We start from the raw sequence: 21,172 nt of genomic DNA, 5'->3' as shown, positions 1-21,172 counted from the left end.
TATATAGTACTGGGAGTGAGCTAATGGGCCTATAATTTTTCAATTCTTTAACGTCTCCCTTTCTGTGGATTAGTATAATGCTTGCATTCTTCCAGTTTTCTGGGACCCTTGCAGTCGATACACACTTTGTATAAAGAGCCACCAGTTTTCCAAGCAGTATGGCTTCTCAATCTTTGATTAAGTCGACTGTTCTTCCATCTTCACCTGCCACTCTTCCTCGCTTCATGTCTTACAAGGCCCTTCTGACCTCATTGCTAGTTATAGGAGAAGTTTCTGTATCCTGTCCATTACTGTTTCTAGCGGAGGTATCCTGACTCCTCTGGGTATTGTACAGGTCAGTATAGAATTCTTCCACTTCTTTTACTATATCTTCGAGATTGCTGATGATATTACCCTGCTTATTTTTCAGCGCATATATTTTGGTTTGTCCTATGCCAAGTTTCTTTCTCATTGATTTCAGGCAGCATCCATTTTTTATGGCTTCTTCAGTCTTTCTCACGTTATAGTTTCGAATATCACTTATTTTCGTCTTGTTGATCAGTTTTGACAGTTCTACAAATTCTATCTTACCTCTTGAGTTGGACACTTCCATTCTTTGTCGTTTCTTTATTAGGTCCTTTGTTACTTGGGAGAGCTTGCCGAATGGTTGCCTTGGTGCCTTGCCTCCCACTCCCACTTCAGAGCTGCCTCTGAAGCCAACCTAGTTACAGTTTCATTCATTAGCTTTGTCATCATCATCTCTCTGTTCTAACGCTGCATATTTGTTTGCAAGTACCAGCCTGAATTTGTCCGCTTTTGCCCTTACTGCCTATAGGTTGACCTGTTCCTTCTTGACCAATTTTGCTCTTTCTCGCTTCAAATTGAGGTGAATCTTAGCCCTCACTAACCTATGATCACTGCACTTTACCCTACCTATCACTTCTACATCCTGCACTATGCTGGGATCAGTGAAAGTATGAAGTCAATTTCATTTCTTGTTTCACCATTAGGGCTTTTCCAGGTACACTTTTTGTCGCTACACTTCCCGAAAAAGGTGTTCGTTATTCGAAGCTTATTCTGTTCTGCGAATTCTACCAGCATCTCTCTTCTAGCATTCCTAGAATCGACACCACAGCTGCCAATTGCTTGTTCACCAGCCTGCTTTTTCCTCGCTTTTGCATTGAAGTCGCCCATTACTACAGTATACCGAGTTTGCACTTTTCTCATCGCTGATTCAACATCTTCATAAAGCTGATCTACTTACTCATCATTGTGACTGGATGTTGGAGCGTAGGCTTGTACTACCTTTAATCTATACCTCTTAGTAAGTATTAAGTATGATTACGACTACAGCTACTATCTCATTAATGCTGTAGAATTCGCGTCAATGTTGCCTGCTATGTCCTTATGGATTAGGAATCCTACCCCGTATTGCTTCTTATCTGGGAGACCTCTATAGCAGAGGACATGTGCGTTATTCAGCAATGTATAAGCCCCACCAGTTTTGATCTCACTAAGGCCGATGATATCCCAAACAATGTCTGATAGTGCCTCAAAGAGTCCTACTAAGCTAGCCTCACTCGAGAGGATTCGGGTGTTAAATATTCCAAGGGTCAGTTTCCATTGGTGGCCTGTCCGGACCCAGAAATTCTTAGCACCCTCTGCTGCGTTACAGGTCTGACCGCCGTCTTGGTTAGGTACTCCACAGCTACTGGGGACTGAGGGCCATTGGGTAATTGAGCGAGTCATTTGGGAGATGGTGGCCGAATACTGCACCAGGAAGGCCGATTCCTGTTCTGGTGAGGGAGTGTCTTGTTGAAGCTTAGTGGGCCTACCTAATTTGGTTGTACCTAGATAATTGCCAAGGTTGATGATGATGATGTGTGGAGTTTTATGGCGCAAGGGCCAGGTTTGGCCAAAGAGCGCCAAGCCAATGGTACTTATATCAAAGTCAAGCAATATATTACGAGCAATGAATGTTATGTGGCTGTAAAGGGGCCTAAAAGATGGCCACTGTAAAGTGTGTAAGAACTACATGTAATAAAACTATGACAATGACTATGAAGTGTGTCAAGGACGCGAAAGGTGCATTGTAAAAGAGTTACGATGTACGATTGGTCATTTGGATAAAAATTCGAAAAGCACTACTGCCCTAACAGATTCCTTGAAGTGCAAGGACCTGAAGGCGTGTGCTGTACAAAGACTAATATCACAGCACCATCCTCTGTAGAGAGGATGTGCTACGAAACATTTGGACTATTAACATGCAAGACCACATCTTTCAAGAAATCCAGGACAGCTTTGGAGGTAAAAAGGAGTTCTTTGCCTATAAACATAGCAGGATGGAAAGGGAGACAATAATGGTATGCTAGAGGAAAATGTTTCCTTCTTTCTCTTTCGGCTTCCCAACACTCCACGAGGACGTGGAGAACGGTGAGCCTTTCACCACATCTACCACAGGTAGGAGGGTCGTTGCCAGTAAGCAGAAAATTGTGGGTACCATATGTGTGTCCTATCCTGAGTCTACAGGATAGGACATCAGTCCGTCTTGTTTTTGTAACGGGGGGCCAGAAACCTATTCTTGGCTTAATCAAATGGAGCTTATTATTTGTTTCATTGTCCCACAAGCGTTGCCAGTGGCTTCGCAGATTCTTCCGTAAGAGAGGCTTCAGATCTATGACAGGGACAGCAGCCGTAGGAATAATAGCTTGCGAGGTGATTGATGTAGCCATTTCGTCAGCTAGTACATTCCCCTCGATGCCTCTATGGCCAGGTACCCAGCATATAATGACATGCTGGTTAGACATATACGCTCTACAGAGAATGGAATAGAGCTCAGTAAGTACGGGGTTTCTGTGTTTACAGAGTGACTTCAAGGCTTTTATGACGCTTAAGGAGTCTGTAAATATAACTGTTTTCTGAAGATATGATTTTCTGATATGTTTCACAGCCGAGAATAGTGCATGGGCCTCAACCGTAAATATGCTCGTTTCAGGGTGCAGTACACCGGATTCCGAGAAGGATGGACCAATGGCTGCGTAGGACACCCCGGCATGCGACTTAGAAGCGTCTGTGTAAAACTCTGTGCACGAGTACTTGTACTGGAGCTCCAAGAAATGCATTTTGATATGTGTCTCTGGCGCATGTTTAGTGACCTCAACAAAGGATGTGTCACACTCTATCAGCTGCCACTGCCGTGGCAGTAATATTTTCGATGGAGCCATAAGACAATGTTCAAGCACCGGAACACCCATTTCCTCACTAAGGTTTCTTGCACGCAAAGAGAACGGCCTTCTCGCTGCAGGTCGGTTATTGAAGAGTATAGCAGCGGCCATATCGTTTATGCATGAATAAGAGGGATGTTCGCGGTTTGAATTTATTTTAAGGAAATATGTAAAACTGGTATATGATCTCTGCAGATGGAGTGACCATACATTTGCTTCTACATAAAGGCTTTGTACGGGGCTTGTCCTGAAGGCTCCGGTCGCGAGGCGGATTCCTAAATGATGGACAGGATCCAACATCTTTAAAGCACTTGGTGTAGCGGACTGATATACGATAGCGCCGTAGTCAACACGTGAGCCGACAAGACACCTATACAAGTTCAAAAGACATTTTCTGTCACTGCCCCATGTTGTGCTTGATAGAAGTTTCAATAAGTTCATTGTTTTAAGACACTTAGCCTTCAAGTATTTAATATGCGGGATGAACGTCAGTTTCGAGTCCAATATGATGTCAAGAAACTTGTGCTCGGCACTTACGGGTAATCTGCTATCCAAGAGCTCAATAACAGGACATGGTACTGTTCCTCTCTTCTTCGTGAAAAGAATGCATGTGCTTTTCTGTGGGCTCAACCTGAAACCGTTTTCTTCAGCCCATTTCGCCACTTTATTTAAGGCATGCTGGACATGGCGTTCGCAGATAGTTAAGTTGCATGATTTAAAACCAAGCTGCACATCATCTACATATACAGAGTAGGACATCGTTCGTGGGATAGCCATGCCCAAAGAATTCATTTTCACAATAAAGAGTGTGCAACTTAGCACACCACCTTGTGGAACACCAGTTTCCTGAGTGAAAGACCTCGACAAGGCATGGCCCACCCTTACACGAAATGTGCGGTTAGAAAGGTAATTTTCGATGATACTCAGCATAGTGCTGCGGATACCCATAGTGGAAAGGTCTCGGATAATACCAAAGCGCCATGTGATGTCATATGCTTTCTCCAAATCAAGAAATACGGAGAGGAAAAACTGTTTGTGTATGAAGGCATCCCTTATATTTGCCTCAATACGGACCAGGTGGTCTGTGGTCGACCTGCCTTCTCTAAAGCCACACTGGTAAGGATCTAATTGTCCGTTGCTCTAAAGGAGATATACTAAGCGCCGGTTTATCATCTTTTCAAAAAGCTTGCAAAGACAGCTTGTCAAAGCGATAGGTCTGTAACTACTAGGCAAGGACGGGTCCTTACCTTGTTTGAGTATAGGTATTATTATAGCTTCTTTTCAAGAAGATGGAATATATCCAGCCGCCCACATGACATTATAAAGTGAGAGGAGTGTTTTCTGTGCTTCAGGGTGGAGGGACTTGATCATTTGATATATGATACGGTCACCACCTGGCGCTGAGCTGTTGCAACATGCAAGAGAAGTTTTAAGCTCAGCTAAACTGAACGGGTGGTTGTAGTCTTCATAATGGCCACATTTCCTATCAAGGGGCTGTCGCTCTGCACATTCTTTGAACTTGAGGAATGATTGCGTGTAATGAGATTCACTGGAGATATAAGCAAAGTGTTCACCCAGACAGTCTGCCTGGTCTTACAGGCCATCTCCTTGGGTACTTATTAAGGGCCGTGGGTTCGTCTCCCGGCCTTTTAGTTTATTTACCCTATTCCACACCTTTGTCTCATCTTTGTAAGAATTTATCCCAGATATGTAACGCTCCCAGCTCTCTCTCTTTGCACGTCGACGTGTTCTCCTGCCTTGTGATTTGACCTGTTTAAAATTAATAAGATTTTCAGCTGTTGGAGAATTGCGAAGCAATCCCCAAGCTTTGTTTTGATTTTTGCGTGCTTCTCGACATTCGTCATTCCACCATGGGATGCGACGGTTCTTTGCCAGTCCGTTGAATTGTTTAATGCATTTCATTGCAGCGTCAATAATAAAACCAATTAGGTACCACAGCATAGGTGCCACAGCATCGTCTATGTTAAAATCAGAAATGTCGTCTACGCCTAAATATGTCAGTTCTCGAAACAGTTCCCAGTTTGCTGATTCGAGGTTCCATCGAGGGAAATGGGGCGAGCATGTATCCGGTTTTGTTAGATGTAATGTAATTGGGAAGTGGTCACTCCCATAGGGGTTCTTGAGAACAGACCACTCCAGGTACGGAAATAATGAGCTCGAAGCTATGCTCAAGTCTATGGACGAGTATGTTTTATGTGTAACATTGTAGTACGTTGGTTCCTTTTTGTTCAATAAACATGCACTTGAAGAAAACAGAAAATTTTCTATCAGGCGCCTACGCGCATCGGAACGCGTGTCACCCCACAGGGGGCTATGTGCATTTAGGTCACCAACGACTATATATGGCAGAGGAAGTTCATCGATGAAGCTTTCGAACTCTGTTTTAGTAAGTTGACAAGAAGGAGAGACGTACATCGAACTAACCGTGATTAGCTTACCGAATAGCACAGCTCGTACTGCAACTGCTTCAAGGGGGGTCCGGAGATTTATTTGCTGACATGCTACGCCCTTATCGACTATTATGGCTACACCTATCGACGAGGTAAGTGCATCATCACGGTCTTTACGGAAAATGACATATTTCCTTAGAAAGTTGGTGTGTGTTAATTTTAGGTTTGTCTCTTGAACACACAGCAAATTGAGATTGTGTTTGTGTAGGAGTTCTCTAATGTCGTCGAGGTTATGGAGAAGTCCTCTCACATTCCATTGTAGTATTTGTGTATCCATTATGCTATATGTGTTGGGTGCTGTGTGTTGAAGAAACGAGGATTAGCTCACGGGCCTTTTTCAGGCGCCGTGACGGGAGTTTTGTCTCTTTTGGAGCGATCGAGAGTGCCTCGCCACTCCTTAGGCGCTAGTGGCGCCGTCTTGCTGGTGGTTGTGTCCATCGCCTCCTGTGAGGCGCTGGACACGCGCTCTTCCGAGCGCTTTGTTTGGCCTGAAGGCCTCGGTACGTTGGACGAGGCCTTTGAGGTCACCTGCCTGGAGGTAGATGGCCCCGTCTGCTGGGTTGGCGTAGCAGCGCTAGCTGCAGCCGCCGGGGGGGCGGATGGCGTCACTGCCGCCTCACTGGGTGTGGGACGGTCAGCCGCCGGAGACCATTGTGGCGCTGCCCCCTGATGCGCCACTTCGGCAAAGGTGTTCTTTGGCAGGAAGGACACCCGCCTGCGTGCTTCCTTAAAACTTATATTTTCCTTTACTTTGATCGTTACAATCTCTTTCTCTTTCTTCCAAGATAGGCACGATCGCGAGTACGCGGCATGCTCCCCATCACAGTTCACACAGTGGAGAGTGTTTTCACACGATTCAGCGGAGTGCTCATGAGCATTGCATTTTGCACAGGTTTGGCGGCCGCGGCAGTTCGATGAGCTGTGGCCAAATCCCTGGCATTTAAAACATCTCAGAGGGTTTGGGACATATGGTCTGATTCGGAGCTTCACATATCCTGTCTCAATACTCTCAGGGAGCACACTTGAACCAAAGGTAAGAATCAGATGTTTTGTTTTGATTTCTTTTCCATCGCGCCTTAGAAGAATTCTCTTAACATTGATTACGTTTTGATTGCTCCAGCCTTCTAATAGTTCAAGGTCCGTAAGCTCCATGATGTCATCATCCGAAACTACACCACGGGTGGTGTTCATCGTGCGGTGCGGGGTAACTGTGACTGGGACATCTCCAAATGATAGAAGGTTAGGCAGTTTCTCGTGTTGTTTTTTGTCGCAGAGCTCCAAAAGGAGATCACCGCTAGCCATCTTTGATGCTTTATAACCTGGTCCAAATGCCTGAGTTAGGGTTTCTGAAACAACAAAAGGTGAGATTGTTCGTGCTTGTTTTCCTTGTTTTTCAGAATGGATTACATGAAATCGCGGGAAAGTTTCTTTTTGGCGTCCAAAAAATTCAAAGATTTCTTCGGTGCACCCCCTTTTCAGGGAGCGATCAGATAGTGGAGGGAAACAACTAGCCATAAGTGGGAGTGTATTTTTCGGCAGTAGCGCCAGCCACCCACCATGGAGCCCAACAAGGGGACGCTGCAGCGCCTGTAAAACAGGGCCTACAAACGCCAGCCGTACGCTACCACTATAACCAAATATGACATAACCCAGGTTGGCTACTCACACAAGGTTAACCCTTGCTGCCACGAAAATCGGAAGTAATAAAGAAATGAGAAGGAGACAGGAAAGATGAAAAGTCAGAGAAAGACGAAGGCTGGAGGGAGAGACAGGAAAAGGCAACTACCGATTTCCCCCGGGTGGGTCAGTCCGGGGGTGCCGTCTATGTGAAGCAGAGGCCAAAGGGGTGTGTTGCCTCCGCCGGGGGGCCTTAAAGGTCCAAACACCCAGCTTCAGCTCAACCCCCAGGATCCCCCTTTCCCCAGACACTGCTAAGCCGCGCACGGCTACACGCGGGAGGGTTCGACCCTCATGTGCTCGGGTCGGTGGTGTCGCAACACACCAAACGCCTGCTGACGCAGACGCCCCTGCGGGGGTGCCAAGGTTGTGGACTGGGCGTGTTGGTATAGCATATTAGTGGTGTGCGTTTCTCTTCTGTGTGTGTCGTCCAAATGTTGCGCAATCGAGCCTCTAACGTACATAGATAAGTACAGCCCCACTCGGTCTCGGCATCTTTTGCCGGTGACAGGTGTCACTCCAAGCCTGCCGATGTTGTGCACTGGAGGAGGTGAATTTCAAGCTCACCACCGTAAAAAAAAATCTTATAGAGGGATTTGAAGTTCCGACTGTGGCAACCGAGCATTCGACACAGCTCAGTCAGATAATCCCATAGGCGGTGAGGCTAACTTATCGCCGACAAGTACAGCCCAGAGGGCCCTACATGCCTAAAAACTTCTTTGATTTATCCGCAATATATGTGTTTTCCTGTTCGCATTGGGCAACTCAATATAGAACGACTTCTAAACTGTTCTGGCCTTGTAGTTCCAGAATCGCACGTGCGCAGACGGCCGTGAACTCGGCTAGGCAAACCCTACAGGCATACAGCCGACCATTCAAAGTTGCAAATACATGCTCGTGATCTGCAGGAGTACAAACAGAAACCCGCGAAAAGGAATATAAGTGCAAATGTAGAAGAAATAATTGGAAGCAAGCTACTTTTTGTTTGATGAAAATTATTTATTATTGTTTGCCTGCTACTGCAAACCTTGACATCACTTTTTCTCTTCCTTTAGCGCTGCAACTTTTTTTTTTGGGGGGGGGGGGGCTCTCATTAGAAAGTCAGTGCGAGGCATGTCGGTAGAGTCAGTTTAAGTCCATTTAATATATCTGAAATGCCGGAAAACATGCTTGAATTATCCGCGGTATATGGGTTTTCATGATCGCGGCAGGCGGCACGGCATAGTATTTCTCAACAGTTCTAACATCGTGGTTTCAGAGCCTCCCGTACGCAAGTGGCCATGAATCGGCTAGATACACAATATATTTTTGGCGGAATCGAACAGCACTTAAAAGTAGTGTGAAAAAAAAAGAAAATTAGAAAATGAAAAACTTTCAGCGCTTACTGTGAATTCACTAGTCACGTCTGGAGGGAGGTACATCAAACTGTTCACAGTCTCAGTTGTTTGTCTCATGCATCGAAGAAGTCTTTCCGAACAAGATGGCACTGGTACTGACGCGCCGCGCAAGGCTGAGACGTCGGATGTGAGGAGGGTGCATTGACTGAGACTTTCACTCAAAGGCAAATTATCAGTGGCGAGACAGGCCGCCAAACAATAGTTCCGAGCTGCGCATAAAATAGGCGACCTTGGAAGCGGCCTTGCTCTATGGTTGGAAAGCGCTTATACGACGCCTCCTTCAAGCTACAGTGTCTGCATGCGATCAGTTGGACATTGTTTGTACACTTCGCGTGGGAAACCTATTGCCGTTCCGTTTGCAGCCGAACTTGCAATACATGCAATTTAGCAGCTATGGATATATGCTCATGATCTGCAGGAGTACACAAAAAGGGGGGAATCTCAGTAGGCACATATCAGCAGCGCGTTTTGGAGATTTCTGCAACCCATTTCGTAAATCTTACGTGCCTAACTTGCCGATCTATCTGTGATAGATGCGTTTTCCTGATCGCAATGGGTAACTCAATATAGAACAATTTCTAAATGGTTCTGGCCTCGTAGTTCCGGAATCGCACATGCGCAGACGGCTGTGAACTCTGCTAGGCAAACCCTACAGGCATACCGATGACCATTCACAGTTGCGAATATATGCTCGTGATCTACAGGAGTACAAACGGAAACCTGTGAAAATGAATATAAGTTCAAATGTAGAAGAAATAACTGGACGCAAACTACAACCGTCTTTTTTCTTTTTGATGACAATTATTTCTTATTGTTTCAGTGCTACTGCAGACCTTCTGATCACTCATCACTGCAAACCTTCTCATCAATATGTTCTTATAGTGGGCTGTCTGTCTACTCAAATGGAGCATGACTGAATAATGCAGCAATCGCACAGGTTCGCAGCGACATACCGACTGTGCATCTGCATGCATGTCCGCGCACTATGTTTCGCTTTCGTTGCAAGCGCGTTTTAGCACCATCGTGAGCTTTAAACCTATTTCACATGCAAGCGAAAATGCTCGCGAATCCTGCCGCCGCACTGCAGAAATCTGTTTCGAGCGGCGGCGGCAGCACTAGCGGCGAGGTTCGGGCAAGTTGGAATTTCATCGCAGCGGCAGAGAGGCAGCACCACTTTCTAACGGCCCGCCTCGGCATGTGACCAGTGGAGGACTAGTGCGGGAAAGCCTGCGCATAGGACGATGTTTATTTACTTGCTACACGTGGTACGGGCAACATGCCAAGAGAGCTTTTCAACGGATTACTAATTGCTAAGCGCAGGATATGTATCTATAAAATAAAGATTTGAGAGGCAGGGACAAAGCAATGCTTATGTTGTTAGTCGCAAACTACCAAAACTGGCTGAAAGTCCTGTGTTTTTTGCCAGCAACATTGATATTCGCAGCGGCTGAAAACGCGCGGTGACAATGCATGTGAAACGAAACCTCGCAAAAAGCTTTGCAGCGCTGCGCCGCTGTTCGCTCCATTTGCTCAATCGCTTGCATGTGAAACAGGCTTTAGGCCGCAGCATATGAGAAATTGAAAGTGCACATTATCTGTGTCTGCCCATGATATAGTTCTCAGAGAGAGGTGATGTGCCGAGTGCTGGACCAGTTGGACAAATGTCCACTATCTGAACTAAAAGCTTTAGGTCAGTGCTCCCAAAGAACATCTGCACTGAAGGCCTTACTCGCGTTACTAAGGTTCCTGCGGGCTACAGGTCTTCACGACAGACTTTAAGAACGCCGCCCCCTACCGTTCTACAGTGTATGCGGTTTGTTCGTGCTCATCTATCTCTCTATCTCCCCCTTCCACTCTCTCTTTTTATGCCCCATAACCATTCGCCCTATGCAGGATAGACAACCGGAACTACCTCTGGTTAACCTCCCTGCCTTTCTATGCATTCTTTTCGCTCTCTTCTTGAAAGTGCACACGCAACCACTGTTGCGTGACGCTATCAAAGCTGTTCAAAAATAATTTCATGATGTGCCGTCGCGACGATTCAATCTTTCTTTTTCTAAATTCTGGGACATTTCAATATCATTATTTCTCCTGTTGCGCCGCAGTGTATGTTTATCAGCCTTATCAATGAGCAGTTTTCCGCTGCTTCTTTTTCTTAATCGAGTACATTCATTGTATGGTGTTAACAGAAACATGAGCATATGCCATGCCTTTTCTAAATGTGCTTCTTACCGTTCCCTTTTCATTCCACTGAACTAGCCAGTATCTGGCATCAATAAGTTGATAGACCAAAGCTTCATGACATTAGCCGGACAGTGTGCACGAGCGAACGTCTCAGCGCGCTTTCGGCTATTCCCCAAACATTGCAGCAGTGATGCCGTAGAAGAAATCTTTCTCGCGGAAGTGCTTGCTGCACACCAAAGTTGTAGCCAATGGCTGTTTGCCAGTTCCAAGTTTCGTGATCCAAGCTTCATATGGCTTCTTGTCCTTTGGGTACGTGTGAAGGCTGACACCAAGCTCCGTTGCATACGTTTGGCGCTGCGGCACCAAGCGGTAGCCTACCGTATTGGACGCCTTCAAAGGCAGCTACTACCTACTATAGTACTTTCAAGTGTTGTTAAGCAGACACCCGAAGTGAGAAAACCTCCCCACTTCATCAAAACCACAGCGCAGGTGGGACTTCAAACTTTCGTTTTCAGCTCGCTTCAGCGCTTCCGAAGCAGCCGACGCAGCCGCTGTGTCCACGTGATCCCTCATGCCACGTCACGCCAACGGCAGCGCCAACTTTTCCGGTGGTGGAGCTCGCCCCCAATATGAATCTCTTGTCCACACTAGCGAATGAATTTTTGGAATTATGTTTCCCTTTTTCTTTTTCTCAACTAATTATGCAACCTAAGAGAACAACGAAGCCCACTGCAAATACCCTTTACCTATATCTAACATAACGCCAAGATCTCATTGTCAGTACTAATTATTTATCTGCCTTGAGCGACCATTGTCATCCAAAAAATGTCATCCCTTCGAACCTGTGCGCAGAAGTTCTTAATGAAGGCTTTGCAGTTAATTTCTCTGCAACCTCTACTACCTTAAAACTGGCTACGCAATACTACTACCTTCCTAAGTCTCTTATTATTACGGATCCTACTGGCATTGAAAATCTAATCAGTACATGTGAAAGTGTTTTTATCACGTGGTTGCAATTCAGTTATTCCCAAATTTTAATAAGCGCCAGTTGTTACACTTCCATTATACTGACAAAAATGTTTCAGCAATGACTGGACGATGGTTCTCTCCCTGGCGACTGGAAGATGGGCAAGGTGATTTCACTTCATAAAGAAGGCATCAAGGATTCATCACTTAATTATTGGCCAATTTCGCTCACTAGCATCCCATGCAAGCTAGTGCACCATATTCCGTTCTCAAATCTGGTCAAGTTTCTTGACTCTGGCTCATATTTACCACACTCACACGTCACTTTTGGAAAACTGATCCCTGCGAAACTCTGCTCGTAATGTTCATACATAAGCTGAACATCACCCTCGATCATGGTTCTATGGCAGACTGCGTTTCTTTTTAGACTTCTAGAAGGCATTTGATGAGGTGCGCCATAAGTTATTACTTTCCAACTTAAGTTTACTTAACCTCAGTTCAAAACCTCTTACCTAGCTTGAATGCTTGCTATTAAACAGTTCCCAATTCCTTTTTCCTAAAAACATGAACTCCCCACTAACTCCTGTGAACTCAGGTGGACCACTAGGTTACAGCTTGGTGCCCTACTCTTCCTCACCTATATTAACTACTTGCCTAAGTGTATTAATTCTTTAATACACTTTGTTGCTGCCTGCGTAATTTTTTAATGAAATATCTCACCGTCAACACAAATTATCTTAAAGCCAACCTTAACACGATTGCGAACTGGTGCAACAAAGGTGCATAAAACCAAATACTATTAAAAAAATGTAAATTCGTGCATGGAACAAGGTCTTAGCCACAAGTTGCAAACTTACCACTTTAATACCAACACATTAGAAGCAGTGGATTCTTACAAATGCCCTGCCATTCAGATAACAAATAACCTGACCTAGGCTGCTCACATTACAAATAACACAAAACGAATACTGGGATGCATCTGCTGAAACTTTTCACAAGTGCCTTGAAAAGTTAAGTATTTGCTTTACATAACATTATATCGATAAAAACACGACTATGCGACCACAAGATGAGACCATTGTCACGAACTGTTAAAACATTATTCAAAAATTGTTCAGAGCACATCTGCCCGTTTCATCATATTGAACTTTAACAGAGCTGCCAGTGTAAGTAACATGAAATTGAATCTCGACCTGCCTTCACTAGCACACTGTCACAAAATCGCTCATCTGTGCTTTTTTCACCACATATTTTACCACCATTTCACTTGTGACGAACAAAATTAACTCCCGATTACACATAATCTTAGCTAGGTCACCCTCATGACGTTGGTATTCCGTCATGCAGAACAAATGCGAGGGTCAGTCAAATAAAAACAACAAATATGTAACAAGAAAGCAAAAGATGGCGCCAGTAGAACCCTGTACATTGGCAGACATATTCCTAACCGCGTGGCGGATGTTCGGTAGGTGGCTGCATAGTGCAGGTGCTGATACACCGGCACGGGAGCAGTGTAAAAACGGCCGCCCAACTAGCAACTTCTATATTTCTTTTATTATAAGTCTAGGACACGTTACATTCAGGTGCACCTTTATTTCTTGCTTCAATCCCATGAAAAATGGGTGCGCATTAAATTGGGTAAATATGTATTTATAAAATATTTATTCCACTTGCAACAAGCTCATTTTCTGAAACAGTGTTATACAGTACATGATACGCATTCGCACGAGTCTTTTCTTCAACTCCCCGTGAAACATAGTTGCAGCATTTGACCATCGTATGCAGTACAGATAAAAATATTTTGACAGTATAAACAGGCTCCTGAATGCAGCAGCGGATGCACAATTCATTAGGTTGGTTAGCGAAGAAATGAAGAGATGACTGAAGGCCCTTTTAACAGCTGACAAGTTCTGAAGAGTGCCATCTCTGAGCAGTGTTGATAACAATACGGCACCCTCGCTTGAGGGCCTATGCAATAAAGCAAGGAGTGTACTTGCCCCTGCTGTTCCATGGCAATTTTTCTAGATAACTTGCTGCCAAGCAGTTAAGGTCCTTCTATTTTTAGCAGTCAGCATATTTGAGGGTCAAGCATGGAGGATTCGGGAACTGCTGACATGAGCTTGGGCTGCCCCTTGACAACACTCGCAGTAGCTGCTGCAAGTAAATGAAGAGGAATGCAAAGCTATAAGGTGGACGACCACAGGACGACGACACTGACACAATGATGAAAACAATGGGATGACAACACTGGAATCATTCTGGAAATGATGATGACAATGAGATGGACTTGCATGGATCGAAGTCAGTATGTGAGAAGTGATGAAAAGTGCTCCGCCCTTGCACCTGTTAGGTTGGGCAATCCACAAGGATCTGTTCTCGAGCCTCTGTTCCTTTTTCATCTCTATCAATGACATAGTCCACAACCTAGACGTTAAAATGAAGGTATATGCTGACGGCTGCGTAACCTATCATGACATTCACAATTCCAGCAACCAGGCTGTACTTAATAATTCTTTAGCAAAGATTGCAACGTGGTGCTCAGATTGGCAAACGACAATAAAATTGATCAGCTGCGATGACAATAACACAGAAACGACTTCCATTAAACTTCTCATACTGCATAGGTGGCAACCCTCCTGCAGTGGTAAACAGCTATAAATATCTTGATGTAGTTATAATATTGGATCTAAAGTGGAATGAGCACATATTGGAAGTTGTGAAGAGGGCCATGCGGAAACTTGGTTATCTAAGAAGAACCCTGTGACAGTGCAAACATTAAGTTAAACTAATAGCATATAAAACTTTAGTTCACCCTGTAATGGAATATTTATCAATTGTTTGGGATCCATACACTCGAGCCAACATAAGCTAGAATCTGTCCAAAAGAAAGTGGTTAGCTGTGTATACCGTTCATATCGTTAGCGTACTTCTGCGAGTGCTCTGGTAAAAAAAAAGCCGGTCTAGATGGTTTACAAAAGCGGTGCCAACATGACCGATTGAAGTACAATCACTAGCTATTCCCAGTAAACTTGGTATGCACAAACACACATACGTAGAGCCAGTGTCCAGGTGAACCACCCGATCGCATCATAAAAATGAAAGGAATATTCCTGCCATACTGAAACGTTTGGAAATTCTCTTTCCAAAGACAATTCGTGAATGGAACCGACTATCAGTCAGCACTGTGGAATGCCAAACTACCGATACATTTGTACAAGCCCTTCAGTTGTAATCCTTTTTGAATCAGTTGCAATCACCAGTACTTCAAACGATGCACATGCGGTTTACTTGTCTAATTTTTTTTTGCACAGAACTTTGTAGCAGGTATTTTTGGTTAGTGCATTTTTTAATTTCTTTTCAGTTTGTTCAAAGCGCTTGTTGTGTCTGATTTCTTTTATTTGAACGTGAGAGGGAACTTATAGACAACCCTTGCAGCACATGCCGTAAAACGGTTTTCATGCTGCGTTGTGCAAACGTGGTTCCTTGTCCTGCCTCAAGAAATGCGCAAGCACAGACCCAACACTTACTCCCTGCTTGGCGGCAACCTTCTTGATATTGTGGCTCACTTTATGCACATACGGCATAACTTAAAACAAAAGATTTTACATAGGCCAAACCGGTCGATGTATTAATGACCGCCTGCGTGAGCACCACGCCTCCCTGGGGTCAGATAACGGTGCAAACTTGCCTCGCCATTGCAATGAGTGTGGTTGTTACCCTTTGTTCAGCAATGTGACGATTCTTGGTAGGGGCAAGGGCAAAGAAGAGCGAGAAATCTTGGAAGCGTACTACATCAGTTTATTAGGTGATGACTGCATTAGTACAACCTCGGTGCGCTTACTTGAAAACGAATTTGAATTTCTAAGTCTGTCACGATAGAAGCGTTTCTTGTCTTTTCATGCTATGTGATTAGCGATGATGCAGTTGCGCATGCTCTGCTGGCCTTGCTGGGACTACACCGATTCTAATAAACCTCAGTTGATAGTCCAGTCGTTGTGGTGTGAACCTCTCCTCTTGTCCTTTGTGTTTTTAACTGGTTTTTTCGTTCAAGTATGTACCAACTGGCCCAGATTTCAACCCTTCTGATTTCTTTTATGCATGAACACTTTATTCTGTTTCTTTATGTCACCCACTCCTGCTTACAGCCATATCTGGAGGCTAGCAGTACTGTATAAATAAATAAATTAATGATGACAAATCAAGAATGGCTACGACAGAATGACAATGCTGGAATGACCATAACTATGTTATGAACACAAATGCATGACGACAAGGCAAAAATGACAAAAGCATGATGGTGATAGAATACTGACAGCATGATTATGATGCATTGAATACAATGGAACGATGAATTCCTGATTACGAAATGACAGTGCAGCAACAATGAAAGAGTGTAGACAGAGGACAATAACGATGGCCTGACGATGAAGGAATGATCAGAATGAAATGAAGGCAATGAAATGACAAGGACAGCAATACAACAGCATGACAATAGCATGCTTGTGTTGGAGCACACGGCGGCGCTCACGTACATCACCTGCCATGCCAACTCTGAACAAAAGCATCACTTTAAATAGAAGAAGCATGCAGAGGGTGACAGAGAAAGGTGACTGCAGCTTTACCTTAGCAGGGTCTGTTGAAAGGTGCCGTTTACAAGAGGTTTAACTGGAAAGTTGCCTGCACCGAAAGGCTTAAACAGTCCAAACAATAGGCAATGACTCGACCACTAGGATTCCCTTTTACTCAGACAGTGCTCAGTCACACCGAGCTATGCACGGGAGAGTCCGTTCACATGTGTTCGGGTCCGTGGTGTCGCAATGCCCCCAACGCCGGAATACTGCGAAAGCCTCTGTGGCAATTACAAGTGGCATTCCTTGTTTCCATGATTGCTGTACAAGTCAAATCTACATAACTGCATGAACGAAAGAAAAGAGTTAATTTTACATATTGTTGTGGAGGGAAGAAGCAACACGGAAAATGTATTTACGATATGTACACGACTGCCAAGGTCAAGCCCACAGCAGACCAATCACTGAACTGTCGTCTTCTTCAGCCCCAAGCTCGTGCTTCTCTTTCTCAATGTTGTGCAAACCAGTGTAATAATATTTACACTGGCTCAAGATATGGGAGCTTAGACGTGCTCACTACATCTCTAAGCACGCATATGTTGGCATACATCAGGGCACACTCACTGCACCAAAGGTGTCCACCTTTAAAACAGTCGTTTTCCTTAAAGGGACACTAAAGGCAAATACTAAGCAAAGCGCAAGTGATAGATTACTGCTCGAGCATCTCTAAGGCGTCAATGTTAACGCGAACAGGGACTTAATAATAGATAAATCGAGGTATATGCAGGACATGATTAGAGACTCCCCCAGGACATTGAAGCACTTGCCCGATGACGAAAGTACTCGTCAGTTAAATTCTGTCACTAGTACTCAACTACTCGTTGCAAAAAAACAACTTTGTATTGTATCATAAGATCAAATAAAATGTTACTTGTCAGTTCCATATCATGCTCAGAAAAACGAACTCATTGAAATTACCATTGACAACGACACGGGCAGCCGAAAGGTTTCGTTTTCACTCGACTCTACGTCGCCCACACTTTTTTCCTGTTTCAGTACTTTCCTGATCGCATAGTGCTGCAGTGGTTTTGTTGGCTCGCGAAACTCGCACAAACTGCCAGTAGCAGAGAATTCAACTTCTATGTGATGTCGCGGAATGCCTGAACGATCTATGCTACTTGACCAAAAAGCAGCTGCAGCGGTGAATCCGCCGCCCTATTGGGCGTCGTTTTACTCACCGACGGCAGCAAAGAGTGATCATGGCGTATGCAACGTCCCCACTCCCCGGGTTCTTCCACTTTTGCAATCATTTCACACTAAACCGATAGCCATCCAGAATGCTGTTTGTAATGGATATCTGTACGTCTGTCTTTGAATTCTCTGCACCATTTGCACACGCGTTGTACACTCATACACTTTTCTCCATAGGCTTCACACAGTTGGGAATGAATGTCCACCGGCGCAACGTTTTTTGCACACAAAAAACGAATCACAGAGCGTAATTGGCACCTGGTGGGAGAAGCGAGTGGGAGCTCCATCTCTAATGACTGCCAAGTCAAGACTGAGCGTCGCAGACAGCTCGCCAGGGAGGGGACTGGGGGAGGTGGAACCAAGGTACACGCCAGTGTCTCTGGATCTTGCGTAACAACGGTCCTCGCGACTGCAGCTCCTTGAAAACCTTATTTTATGGACAACAACCATATGTCACTGTTTTTTATGCCAGATCCTTCCCACATTCTAAAACATGTCAGAGGGCACCTTGTGCAGAAAGATCCCATACAAGTCAGTGACGAAATAGCGCCCAAGTACAACTTACCGAGCAGTGATGTGTCGATAGAGTAGGTTGAAGCAGTGTTAGGAACAGCTAAAAGTGGCTCCTAATTTAAGTACCCTACATTTTGTGAACAGCCACTTCACAAAGATGAAAGTAGGAGTGGCTGTTCAGTCGTTCCATGTTCTGGGAAGCAGCTGCGGCTATCGAGTACCTTGTAGTGAGGAAGAAGCTGCCGCTCGAGTCTGGAACAACAGCTGGGTTTTAAACATGAAATACTTTAACGCCCTTTGTCTCTGGCCTTCACGAGACCTTGAGCCAAAGTCCTAAGCCCTTATCCGGGCACTCAAAACGAGAATGGAACAAGAACATCGGGGGAACCAGTCAAAGCTATAGAAAATATGACCTTTGGCCCGCGACCCTTTGTACAGGACTGCATTACATACGCTAGTTACCGCCTAAACAAGTTACAAAAATATTGCTTCAGAGTTCTTCTTAATGTTTGTTCACAATATCACTGAAGCTGTAACTTATAGAACGCTGAAGTTTCATTTGTCATTTGCAATAGCGACGTTCAAAAGGCAGACACAGGGCACTACATACTGAGTGTTATCTTTTGGCACCGAGATAGGGCTGCCTGTGCTCTTCTCAATGCCAGCAGTCCATGAGTTCTGTGACGCATCTGGTGTGCGAGCAGCGTCGAAGCCGGCAGTGTCCAGCGCACCACGGATGGCTGTTTGGCTAAGACGAGACTTGCAATGAGGTTCTGCCTGGAATGGGAAACTATTGCGTCCACATGGACTAGTGCAGAGTACGACGCAGTGCGGTGTGGTGGGGTGTGCCATTACAAACATGCACAACACCCATTTTAAGATTGTGGCTGGTATCATCTCCAACCAATCTGCTTTACCAGTAGTCATTTCATGCTTAGATCTACTCTCGATTACGGGAGAGCCAGCATTTTTTCTAATAGTTAAGTGGTACACAATCATGACTGCGCAGCACCCTGTTGCTCCGAGTTTATCAGATGGAAGCAAATATGAAGAGGCCATTTCAACACTGAAACTCGGCATTGAAGTCGTTGAGAGCTTAGGCATTGGCATCAAAAAGGTGCGGCAGCCAGGCTGAGGTGCTAATGTCCACTGTTGTAGTGCTTCAACTGCATGATATACTGCTAAAGAAACGTGGCTATGTATTCTTCTTGACAGGAATGTTAGCCCAAGAGGCTGTGTGGTGCAGTGCAAAGCGGGACAGGGGGCACAGACTCATGGAAAACCAACTAGCCCCAACCATCACCTTTTTAAGTTGGCCGACGCTTGTCTTGAGAACTTGCTTTCAGAGATCTGGAAAATCTATACTGAGCCAAGTGCATATGATGTCAAAAATGCACACAGCATTGTATCGGTCAGCCAGTTCCTCAATATACCTAAAAACTTGGGTTACGAAGCTGATGACAGCCACTACCTGGTGGATTTCTCTTCCGCAGAGATATACATATTGCAGACAGAATTTCAAGATCCGCTGTATGTTGACGACTGCACAGAGGTCGGGCCATTGCCTCCAGTAGAAAGTGACATTGTTGCTCACTTGGCAGGGCATTTTGCAAGGCCCTTCGTCTCTGCAAACAAACCATGCTCTAGCTGCACAGAAGCCCTCACTACTGATGAACCTCCCGATGAGCATGCTCTCGTGGAGCTCAAAGAGTACAAGCAAGGCTACAGAAATCTGGTCTATGTGAGCCATACAGTATCGCACTTCATTTCTTCCTGTGAAAGTATGTTCAAGAAATTTATGGACGAAGAGGACATTTGTCATTGAGTTACCCAATCTATATATTGAGGAGTCTTACTAAGTGATCGGTTTTTCTATGCCCTACTGAGTGCACCGACCACCCATGCGTTATCAAAACATTGATGTGCCATTTTGTTGTCATACAACTACGTATCTAATTGCAGTGGCTAAGCGAACCTGATGATTCAGACGATGGTAATGACAGCAAGACTGTGGCTGGCATAAACTTGACATAGCGTATCTTGCTATGGAGGTTACACCACACTGTACATCATCGTCGTCACGAGCTTGCTTGAATCCACTGCAGGACAAAGGCCTTTCCTGTTCCTCTCCAACTCTCCTTATCCCATGTTACGTGTGTCCAGTCTACTCCTGCGAATGTTTTAATCTCATCTTTCAACCCAATCTTCAAGTGCCCCACTGTAGCTTACAAACTTTTTTACCCCACCCTCTTGCTAACTTATTTCGCGGTATGCATACTCATGATAACCTGCACTAATAAATAAATCTATCTTGTTCATCTTTCAGTTTGTTGTTGGTACTACACAAGATTGACATTGACAAGTTATGTTACATATTTGTCTGCGGCAGTAATAAAGCCTCATTTTCACATTGCGGTTACTTTTACACTAGCCTATACTTGGCAGCACCCAATTTTGTAGGCAAAATAGAAAATATGCATGTTAAAATCTTAAAAAATATGTTTCAAAGATATGTTTAAAAGTTGCAGTTTATTTAATGATTTAGCCCTTTCAGGTTTATTTATAAAATTGTGACTCCCAGTCGATTTTGTTCTTGCAGGCTTAAAATTTTTAGTGTCCTACATGTAAAAGGAGAAATTACTGTATTTAGCTGCCATAACGTGACAAAAATATTTTTTGTAGGTATTTTGTAGGTACGTGTTCCATACTATAGTATGTTGTCTGCCTTCGACGATTTCAGCTAGATTAAATAAGAAACATCCTCTTCAACACAGCACAGCATCGTAAAACAAACCTGATGTAACACCAATGATCTCAAGGACTTTCTTCTTGATACTGTTGCCATCAATGTAGCATTATAAAGTGCTCGGCAAAGATGTACTGCCAGCAAGGTAAGCTCGAGCTGCGATGTCGCATTGTTTTCATAACACATTGGTGATATA

This window comes from Dermacentor variabilis, chromosome 8, assembly GCF_050947875.1.
Source record: "Dermacentor variabilis isolate Ectoservices chromosome 8, ASM5094787v1, whole genome shotgun sequence".
Taxonomy (NCBI): Eukaryota; Metazoa; Arthropoda; class Arachnida; order Ixodida; family Ixodidae; genus Dermacentor; species Dermacentor variabilis.
Note: the sequence above shows the minus strand (reverse complement) of the source record.